The 10,525-nt window shown below is 41.5% G+C and overlaps 1 long non-coding RNA gene across 1 annotated transcript; it reads left to right on the top strand.

Annotated features, from left to right (window-relative positions):
* The first annotated feature begins 559 nt into the window (after positions 1-559).
* Positions 560-10,132, top strand: LOC132765180 (uncharacterized). Its single transcript, XR_009630407.2, has 5 exons — positions 560-734; positions 2,603-2,732; positions 4,906-5,031; positions 6,702-6,825; positions 9,761-10,132. It is a non-coding gene; the product is annotated as an uncharacterized lncRNA (long non-coding RNA).
* Positions 10,133-10,525: the final 393 nt, after the last annotated feature.

Genomic DNA, 10,525 nt, shown 5'->3' with positions numbered 1-10,525 from the left:
AAGTTTCATAGTTAGTGGAAGAGAGAGATTCCATCTGAACATGAGGAAGAACTTCCTGACTGTGAGAGCTGTTCAGCAGTGGAACTCTCTGCCTTGGAGTGTGGTGGAGGCTCCTTCTTTGGAAGCTTTTAAACAGAGGCTGGATGGCCATCTGTCAGGGGTGCTTTGAATGCAATATCCCTGCTTCTTGGCAGAATGGGGTTGGACTGGATGGCCCACGAGGTCTCTTCCAACTCTTATTATTCTATGATTCTATGAGAGGCGGAACTCTTCTCTGGCCAATTCATTTGGCCCTTCCTGCCTCCCATAGCTACACAACTCCCTCCAGGTGTTGTTCGACTACAACTCCCAGAATTCCTTCCACTGGTGGGCTAAGCGAGGGAAGCTTGGGAGGTGGAGTTCTGTAACACTGAAAGACACTGCTCTGTTCAGTGCGCATGCGTAGTTGAAATGGAAACCCGGCTTTGGCGCAAGGACAGGGGGAGGGAGAGGGAATGCGGAGGAGGAAGCTCCGCCCCTTCTCCTTTGGCCAATGGGGAAAGAGGAGAGGAAACTTTTTCAGTTGCGCGGGCTCCCGGCATGCTTTGCGTGAAGGAAAACGCTTCAGCAAGTCGCGGGCGTTTCGCATTTCGGTCTGGTGAGGGACGAAGTAAAATCCGTCTCCATCGGAGAAGCGAAATGGCAGCGGATGAAAGGTGGTTCGGAAATGCCCCAAACTTTAGACCAGTTATCCGGTAAGTCGGTTATTAGGAATTGGAATAATCTAGGAACCCAAGTTTCCCAAACTAGTCTTCTAAGTGTTTTGGACTTCATCTCCCAGAATCCCTGATCCTTGACCAAGGCAGCTGAGGCTTCTGGGAGTTGGAGTCCAAAGTAGGAAAACACTGATATAGTGTTTATTTGCTTATTTATTTGCTCAGGCGGCTCATAGCGGTTTACAGAGGCAACGATTTGATGCCCAATACACCAGAAAACATTTTAAAGCATAAACACATAATATAAAACCATAAGAATAGTATTAAAAACATACATCAATTATGTCTCCTAGTAAAAACATTGTCCAAATCCTATGTCATTCACTTTGCCTTTTCAAATGCTTACTCAAACAACCAAGTCTTGACTCTTTTCCGAAATGTTAAGAAAGAGAGGGCCAATCTAATGTCCCCAGGAAGGACGTTCCATTGCCAAGGGGCCACCACTGAGAAGGCCCTGTCTCTCATCCCCTCCAAACGTATTTGTGATGCCGGCAGAATCAAGAGCAGGGCCTCCCCGGACGATCTTAAAGTCCGAGCAGGTTCATAAGGGATGATGCGTTCAGACAGGTAAGTTGGGCCAGAACCATTTAGGGCAGTAGCTCTCAACCTGTGGGTCCCCAGGTGTTTTGGCCTACAACTCCCAGAAATCCCAGCCAGTTTACCAACTCTTAGGATTTCTGGGAGTTGAAGGCCAGAACATCTGGGGACCCACAGGTTAAGAACCACTGGTTTAGGGCTTTATAGGCTAAAACCAGCACTTTGAATTGTGCCTGGTAGCAGACTGGCAAAGTGGAACTGGAGCAACAAAGGAGTTGTATGCTCCCTGAGCTCCGCTCCTGTTAATAATCTGGCTGCCGTCAGTTGGACCATTTGAAACTTCCGGACAGTCTTCAAAGCCAACCCCATGTAGTTTTGGAAGGGCTTTAGTCTTCTCTGTAGAATTCATGCTGTTTGGCACCACTTTCATGCTGTTTGGCACCACTTTTTGTTCTGGCCTGCGAGTTGTTATTTGGTGAGGAACCAGCACTATTTGTCAAGAGAACTCCCAGGATTCCATAACCTTGAGCCACGACAATTAAATTGATGTCAAACTGCATTAATCCTACATACCCTCTCTAATAGCAGCCTGGTGCATATAAATTTAGCAAGCGATTAGCACCTTTCCTCAACAGGGAGAAGTAGGAAATGCTTACTTAATACATTTCCAATTACTTAATACATTTCCAATTAATAGGCAAGTTTCTATTTACAAATGCAGGGTGCAGACAGGACAGGATTAGCACCCTCCTCTTTAAGAAATCTATTCAGAGAATTTGATCTTCCCTGTCTGCAATTTAATCTTACCAATGTTTGGTGGGAGCTGGTTTCAGGTTTGCAACCCTGGCTAGACATGACATTTTCCATGGGTGTCAGCAATTTTTATTTGTGTGTTTTATTTTGATCCTGCCTTTCTTCTAATACAGGGGCTCTGAAAGTTGTTAAGAAGAGACTGGATGGCTTTGATTGTATTTTCCTGCATGGCAGAAGGGAGTTGTACTGAATGGCCCACGGGTGGGAGGTCTCTTCCAAGTCTGTGATTGATTCTTGAGAAGCATTAACCAGAATCCTCTTGTGACTTTACATTGGTGTAAACACTGAAAGAAATGTTGAAAGAGTGAGCCAAATGAACTTCACTTCTTCCATATCTCGGTTGATCAATGCAACACAAATCTCTCCTGGTTTCAATCTGGCAATACCGTACAAAAAGGTTATAGAGAAGAGAGCCTCAAGGGGTTGAAAAATATAATTTTATTTCTCCAAGTAGCCCAGCCTATTTTAGTCTAGTTATATTTAATATCTTTTTACAGGAGAAATGTGGAGCTTGATGTCATTTTCTTCTTGACAATGATTTGTGTCACTTTTTGTTCGTTTGTGAAATGAACGTAAATACTGGACACTGAATCTTTGCATCGAAAACAGTACTGTCTTCTGAAAAAGGTAATTATGTGTTTGCTGATTATAGAGTGTGGTCTTGTGGGTTATAATATTAGCAGGCGAATCCTCTGCCACTACTGATATTTCGAGGAAGAACAAGGAGTCTTGGAGAGGTTGTAAATAAGGAGAGCAGCATGGTGAACTCAGAGGCTTGTATTTCTACAAGAATTACATGAGTAAAAGTTTTTTTTAAATACAAAGAATGAATATATTTTAATAAAATTTACATGGATTGTAACATAGGTATTACATTATTTCTCCACGTAATCACCATTTGGTTCAATACATGTTGTTATCCATGGGATGGGTTTTGATGCCTGTGTCATAGAAGTTTTCCTCTGTCTTTTTCAGCCAGTTCATCACTTTGATTTTCACCTTGTCGTCAGAAAAGTGTTTTCCAGCAAGGTGTTCCTTCAATTTAGTGAACAGATTATAGTCACTGGGTGTGGGATCGGGGCTGTGAGAGGGGTGGCTTAAAACATCCCAACCAAATGAAGTCAACAACTCTTATGTTGCATGAGCAGTGTGGAGACGTGCATTGTCATGAAGGAGACAGGCTCCCGCCATCAGCATCCCATGACGTTTTGTTTTGGATGGCTCTGTGAAGTTTCTTCAGGGTCTCAATATATTCCATACCCATTTTGCCACATGCTGTCTTGACATTATGTCCTCTCCACAAACAAATGATTTTGCAATGAATCACAGCAGCGTTCATGGCTTAGCATTTAGGCAGCATATTACAGCGCAAACTTAGCACTTGGGAACGCAATGAGGATGCTCACCCCTAACTTTCACCACAATGCCAGTTGATGAGCTACTCACAAATGGCACTGCTCGTTCACTTCCTCTGGCTTCCTGTTACACAGCAGTAATACCAACTTCTCCCAAGAAAATTCTCCATGAGAGCTACATGCCTTGTAACCTTACTTTCCAAATAGTCCTTGCACTTGTTATTCCATTTTAGCAAGTGGTTTCATTACTTCTTTGTGTGGCATCTACAGCTTTGCTGTGCTGGCAGAGGAATTCTGTGAGTTGTAATCCACAAAAGAACATTTTCCTGAATGGTTTGAATTAACTATATAGTATTAAATGGTCCATTCTAGCCATTGCCCAATATTTTTTTCCTAGGGAGAGAATGATTGTACATTTCCATTGATAAATATTTCCTACTTCTGTTGTTTGCAAATTTGGCTTCTTTTGAGCTAGCTTATATGAAAACCCTTTGAGTGGGAAAGAACACGGGTGAGGTTAATTCCGGGGGTCCCTCCTTCGAAGGCGTGTCTTTGCTTCCCGTGTCTTGACACGTAAGAACTGGAGGTAGAGTACAAAGAATAAGGCCTAACCGTGGCATTACAGTGCTGCCTGAAAGGCTATACCAAGGTCTTAAGTCTGACATGTTGGGTGACTTTTTTGTTTTTGTTTTTATTGTTATTACTTCTATGGACTAGCAGCAAAATCCTAAACATATTAACGCAGAAATAAGTCCCTTAGATACCATGTGACTTGTTCCCCCAGGAGTATGCTGAAGTTTGTCAGACTGATGATAGCAATTGTGGAAGCAAGCACATATCTTGTTAAAGATATTTCAGCCCCTTTTAACATAGTGTAACCCTGAACTCAAAAATACACATGAGTCAGTTGTGGCTTTAAGTAGAAAAGAAAATTGTTCATTAACTTTAGTTCAACAATGAAACAAAGCAAGTCAGAATAGTTGATCTCACCACAGTATAATAGCAAACACTTTCTTCAGTGAGTCTTCTTTCTTTGACGACAGAAAACAAAAGTAGTACACAGTTCATTTTCTGTCTTTTTTGTTGAAAACAAGATGCCCTTGATTGGTCATTTAGATTTCCAGCTTCCAAACACCACATGTCAGCTCCCAGCAACAAAACAGCCACCTGCTGCTTCCAGCTCAGATGCGCTACCAGCTCTAAACAGAGCCAAGCTAAGCTAAGCAAATGCAAAGTTCAACAACTACAAACTCAGTGCTTTGTTTTATACAGTAAGTAGATAACACACTTAACTAAGCCATAACATCTGCTTTAGTGCTGTAATAGAATGGTTCAGATCCTTGCTATTACTTAGCAAGAAGCCTTTAGTAAACTTAGTAGCGACAAAGTTTGCAGTATGAACCTTATTGTCAAAGTCAGAATGCCTTGCTCTCTTCCCTGTTCAGATGGGACACCTGATTCCTCTGGCTGGCATCCTGTCCTGAAGCTCATCAGTGTCACTTTTTGTCTGTGTGAGAAGTGAGCTTAAATGCTGGGTGCTGAATCTCTTCTTTGAAAACAGCCCTAAAAAGGTAATTATGATTTTGCTGGTTATAAAATAGGGTCTGGTGGGTTGTGATATTACTGGACATTTCCTTCGCTGCTTGTATTTTTGGGAAAACAAGGAATTTCAGAGGGACCATAATACATATAACATGCAGAATAGGAGATTCAGAGCCCTGTGTGTACGGCTTAACCTGTTTAGGCAAGTTGGTGCATTTTTTTTTCTTTTTGGATTATGGCTCCTAGCATTCTCTCTGCTGATTCTGGCAATTGTAGTGTTTACCTGAGCCCTACAAGCCAACTATATAGTGTCAAATGGTTCATTCATGAGCCATTGCCCACTCTTGTTTTCAGAGAGAGTACCTTTATCTGTTGAAACTAACAAATAGTTTTGTGGGAAATATATTGCTTTGCTCCACTTTCAGGTAAAGCCCTTTGAGTGGGTAGGAACAGGGATGAGGTCAGGTCTAGGGTCCCTCCTTCGAAGGCGTGTCTTTGCCTCCCATGTCTAGACACGTAAGAACTGGAGGTAGAGCACAAAGACTTGAGACGTAACTAATCACAAGAGCTCAGCTGCTGACTGAAAAGCTGTAGCAAGGTTTTGAGTCTGACATACCTTTTTAATTTTCAGTACTAGCTGATGTCTGCTGTATTTAAATGGCAAAAAGGATTGGGTAGGACAGGGAGAATATGCTGTAGGGTCATAATGTTCAAAACTTTGGGTCAACCCATAAAGCTCTCCATGAGACAAACTTTCTAAAGACAATTTTTAAAATAGCTTTTGTTAGTCTGGAATGGCAGTATAGAAAGATATGTTGTCTCACCTTTGAGGTTTTTAAATATGCATTTATATCCCCCCCTTCTCTCTCAAAGCAGCTAAATTAAAAACCATACAATATACCATATATGATTGAGAGAATGAAGTTGGTAGCATCAGTTTTGGTAGACCAAGTCTAGTGTGCATCCAAGAAAGTAGACCCAGTTTATGAAAGCTTATGCTACCAAATTCATTCTCTTTTGCATACTTTCTAGAACAGGGGTCCTCAAACTAAGGCCCGGGAGCTAGATACGGCCCTCCAAGGTCATTTGCCCGGCCCTCGCTCAGGGTCAACCTGAGCGAGGTTGAAGTGACCTCGTCTGAAGTGACTTGAAAGAACACAACAACAACTATCCTATCTCATCAGCCAAAAGCAGGCCCACACTTCCCATTGAAATACTAATAAGTTTATATTTGTTAACGTTGTTCTTCATTTTAATTATTGCATTGTTTAAAATATGTGCAGTGTGTATACGAACTCATTAATGTTTTTTTCCAAATTATAATCTGCCCCTCCAATAGTTTGAGGGACTGTGACCTGGCCCTCTGTTTAAAAAGTTTGTGGACCCCTGTTCTAGAAGGAAGTTTGGATTCCTTGGCAATCTCCCACTCAAATGGGAACCAATAGTGACTCCACTTAGCTTTCAAGAACAGAGAGGATCTGGTGCCATTCCTGTAGTCATTTTAAAAAAAAAATTATTATTATTATTATTATTATTATTATTATTATTATTGACTAGCCACAAAATCCTAAACATGTGCACACAAAAATAAGTTTCTTGAACAAAATGTGACTTTCTCCCTTGTAAATGTGATTGGCTTAGCAGCCTGAACCTTCTTCTGAAAGTCTGAGTGCCTTGTTCCTTTCTTTGCTTTCTTCAGATGGGACACCTGATTCCTCAAGCTGATATAATTTTTCCCTTCCTGATACTCATCCGCATAACTTTTTGTCTGTTGGAGGAGTGAGCTTCAAATGCTAGGTGCTATGAGTCTTCCTTTTGGAAAGGTAATTGTGTTTTCACAGGTGACAGGGTGGGGTTTGATTCCATATCTCTGCTGGGGAATGCTGAGAGTAGTCATTCACACAAAAAACACCTTCCTGAGCCTTATATATTGACTGTACGGTGTAAAATGGTTCATTCAAGCCATTGCATTCTTTTTTTCAGGGAGAGAACTTTTTTGTGTTGACATTGATACGTGTTTTCTGCTTCTTCTAGTTGCACATTTAGTTTCGTTCTCTCCAGTTTCAGCTAAAACCCTTTCAGTGGGAAGGAACAGGGGTGAGATCAGGCCCAAGGTCCCTCCTTCGAAGGCGTGTCTTTGCCTACCATGTCTAGACACGTAAGAACTGGAGGTAGAACATAAAGATTTGAGACCTAACTATGAGAGCACAGCTCTTGACTTGGAAGCTGTACCAGGGTCTTAAGTCTGACATGCCCTTTTTCATCAATAGTAAGTTTTTGGGGTATTTAAATAGCGAGTAAGATTGGGTAGAACAGAAGGAATATATTTTTTATTTATTTACGACATTTATATGCCGCCCCGAAGGGGACTCAGAGCGGCTTACAAGTAAAAGGTAAATACAATATATTATATTATTGCCATAGCACAATATTAATATTATATATTACATTGTACTATAACAAGATTATGGCAACAAGAATGATTGACAACTGGGAAGTAGAGGGAGAAACCGTGGAGGCCGTGACAGACTTTGTATTTCTAGGTGCAAAGATTACTGCAGATGCAGACTGTGGCCAGGAAATCAGAAGACGCTTACTTCTTGGGAGGAGAGCAATGTCCAATCTCGATAAAATAGTAAAGAGTAGAGACATCAGACTGGCAACAAAGATCCGCCTAGTCAAAGCCATGGTATTCCCTGTAGTAACCTACGGATGTGAGAGCTGGACCTTAGGGAAGGCTGAGCGAAGGAAGATAGATGCTTTTGAGCTGTGGTGTTGGAGGAAAGTGCTGAGAGTGCCGTGGACTGCGAGAAGATCCAACCAGTCCATCCTCCAGGAAATAAAGCCCGACTGCTCACTGGAGGGAAAGATACTAGAGACAAAGTTGAAGTACTTTGGCCACATCATGAGGAGACAGGAAAGCCTAGAGAAGACAATTATGCTGGGGAAAGTGGAAGGCAAAAGGAAGAGGGGCCGACCAAGGGCAAGATGGATGGATGGCATCCTTGAAGTGACTGGACTGACCTTGAGGGAGCTGGGGGTGGTAACAGCCGACAGGGAGCTCTGGCGTAGGCTGGTCCATGAGGTCACGAAGAGTCGGAAACGACTGAACGAATGAACAACAACAACAACAACAACTATAACATTATACTGTAATATTATTAGTAATATTACATTTAATATAAAATATATAATTTTATTATTATTATTATTATTAGTATATTGTATTACATTATAATATTATCAATATTATATGTATATACAATTATATTATATTATATTATATTATATTATATTATATTATATTATATTATATTATAAGCACAGTGCAGGAGGCAAGATGGAACTGCCTTCATGGGCCTCTGAAGTTATATCATTTAAAAGTGGGGGAAGGTCCATACCCCACATTTGTAGCATGACAGCCTTGCAGGGGTTTGCATATGTCTGCAACTGAGAGTAACCAGAGTAGCAGCTGTTTTTGCCAGTTTTAAATATATATATTTTAATATGAAATGGCTTATTCCAAAGGGAAATTGCTCCTCCTGAGTCCTTTCCTCACTACACAATTATAACATTCTGGGTTTACTTTTAAGTGCTTTGAATTAGAATTGGAAGATTTCATGTAGTCTCTGCACATGTCTGATGATCTTGAGCAGTGGTTCTCAACCTCTAGATCCCCAGATGTTTTGGCCTTCAACTCCCAGAAATCCTAACAGCTGGTAAACTGGCTGGGATTTCTGTGAGTTGTAGGCTAAAATACTTTGGGGCCCATAGGTTGAGAACTACTGATCTTGAGAATCAGATGGATAAACAAGATCAGGATTATAAATGCAGGTATATGGGTAATACCTCCAGCTCTGTGATTTTGTTCTTTGTTTTGGCACCATAAGAGTTAAAGACATTGAGGCTATTATATACAAGGCAGGAACAGTTCTACATTGTTTGATCTTCAGGCCAACATTTTGAGCATCAAGATTATAGGTACCATTCTACTTAGAGCCTAAGTAAGCTGTTCCTGTATACAGTACAACCTCCTTCCACGTTTCCATGGAACCGATATGCATGGTTTCACTTATCCACTATTTCAGTTATTCACTTAGGGGCCCCATGGAATAATTTATTTTTAAAATATTTTAAAGAAATTGTTAGATGGGGCCTGAATAACCTGAAGGTACCAAATTTCATCTGATGTTAGAAGCTAAGCAGAGAGGGGTTTTTTTTTTTTGTGTCAGGAGTGACTTGAGAAACTGCAAGTCGCTTCTGGTACAAGAGAATTGGCCGTCTGCAAGGACATTGCCCAGGGGACGCCTGGATGTTTTGGTGTTTTTACCATCCTTGTGGGAGACTTCTGTCATGTCCCCGCATGGGGAGCTGGTGCTCACAGAGGGAGCTCATCCACACTCTCCCTGGATTCGAACCTCTGACCTGTCAGTCTTCAGTCCTGCTGGGTTTAACCCATTGTGCCACCAGGAACTAAGCAGGGTCAGGCCTGGTTAATACTTGGATGTGGGTCACCAGGGAATACCATATGCTATAGTCTGTATTCATAGAAAAGGAAAGTCATACTGCTTTCCTGGTAGGCAATTTGAAGGACTCACATAGCTCTGCTTGTGTGGGTCTGAATATAAGGTCTAATGGGGACGGCTAACTAAAGAGTTTTAAGTAATGGAATAAAGGCCTTTCCTTGCAAAAGTTTGGGATGAATTTGCTCCCTGTTTCTGATAAAACAAATCACCATTGTTCCCTATTTATCCCAAGGTGCTGCTGGTTCAGGAGATGCATTAGCTTACCATGTCGAGCTGTGAGAAAAGCAAGATGGACGAAAAGTAAAATCCATAAGAAATGCAATTTTAGAAATGTCCAACAGGAGAAAAGTCAATGAGATGGGACATTTGCCAATCCGTCGTCAAGAGTTTATCCCTTACACCTCTCATAGATGTTGCTCTCTGACAACCTCCAGCTCATGGCATCAGCTTAGCCCTTTCCCAATGTTTTCTCCTCTTGTATGATCTATTGTGAATTAGTTTATTTCCATTTATGACAAAACTCCCACTTTTGGACTTTTAAAAAAACAGGATGTACATAAAATCCACAATTTTCCATATAATAAAATGCTACATTTATAATAAATTGGTGGTGTGCTATTTTAGTAGTCTCTAGGGATTTAGAATTATAGAGTTGGAAGAGGGCCATCCAGTCCAACCCCCCCTGCCAATAAGCAGGAATATTGCATTCAAATCACCCCTGACATATGGCCATCCAGCCTGTTTAAAAGCTTCCAAAGAAGGAGCCTCCACCACACTCCGGGGCAGAGAGTTCCACTGCTGAATGGCTCTCACAGTCAGGAAGTTCTTCCTCATGTTCAGATGGAATCTCCTCTCTTGTAGTTTGAAGCCATTGTTCTGCGTCCTAGTCTCCAGGGAAGCAGAAAACAGGCTTGCTCCCTCCTCCCTGTGGCTTCCTCTCACATATTTATACATGGCTATCATATCTCCTCTTAGCCTTCTCTTTTTCAGGCTAAAC

Source organism: Anolis sagrei, chromosome 2 (assembly GCF_037176765.1).
Source record: "Anolis sagrei isolate rAnoSag1 chromosome 2, rAnoSag1.mat, whole genome shotgun sequence".
NCBI lineage: Eukaryota > Metazoa > Chordata > Lepidosauria > Squamata > Dactyloidae > Anolis > Anolis sagrei.
Note: the sequence above shows the minus strand (reverse complement) of the source record. Positions and strands in the feature narration are given on the sequence as shown.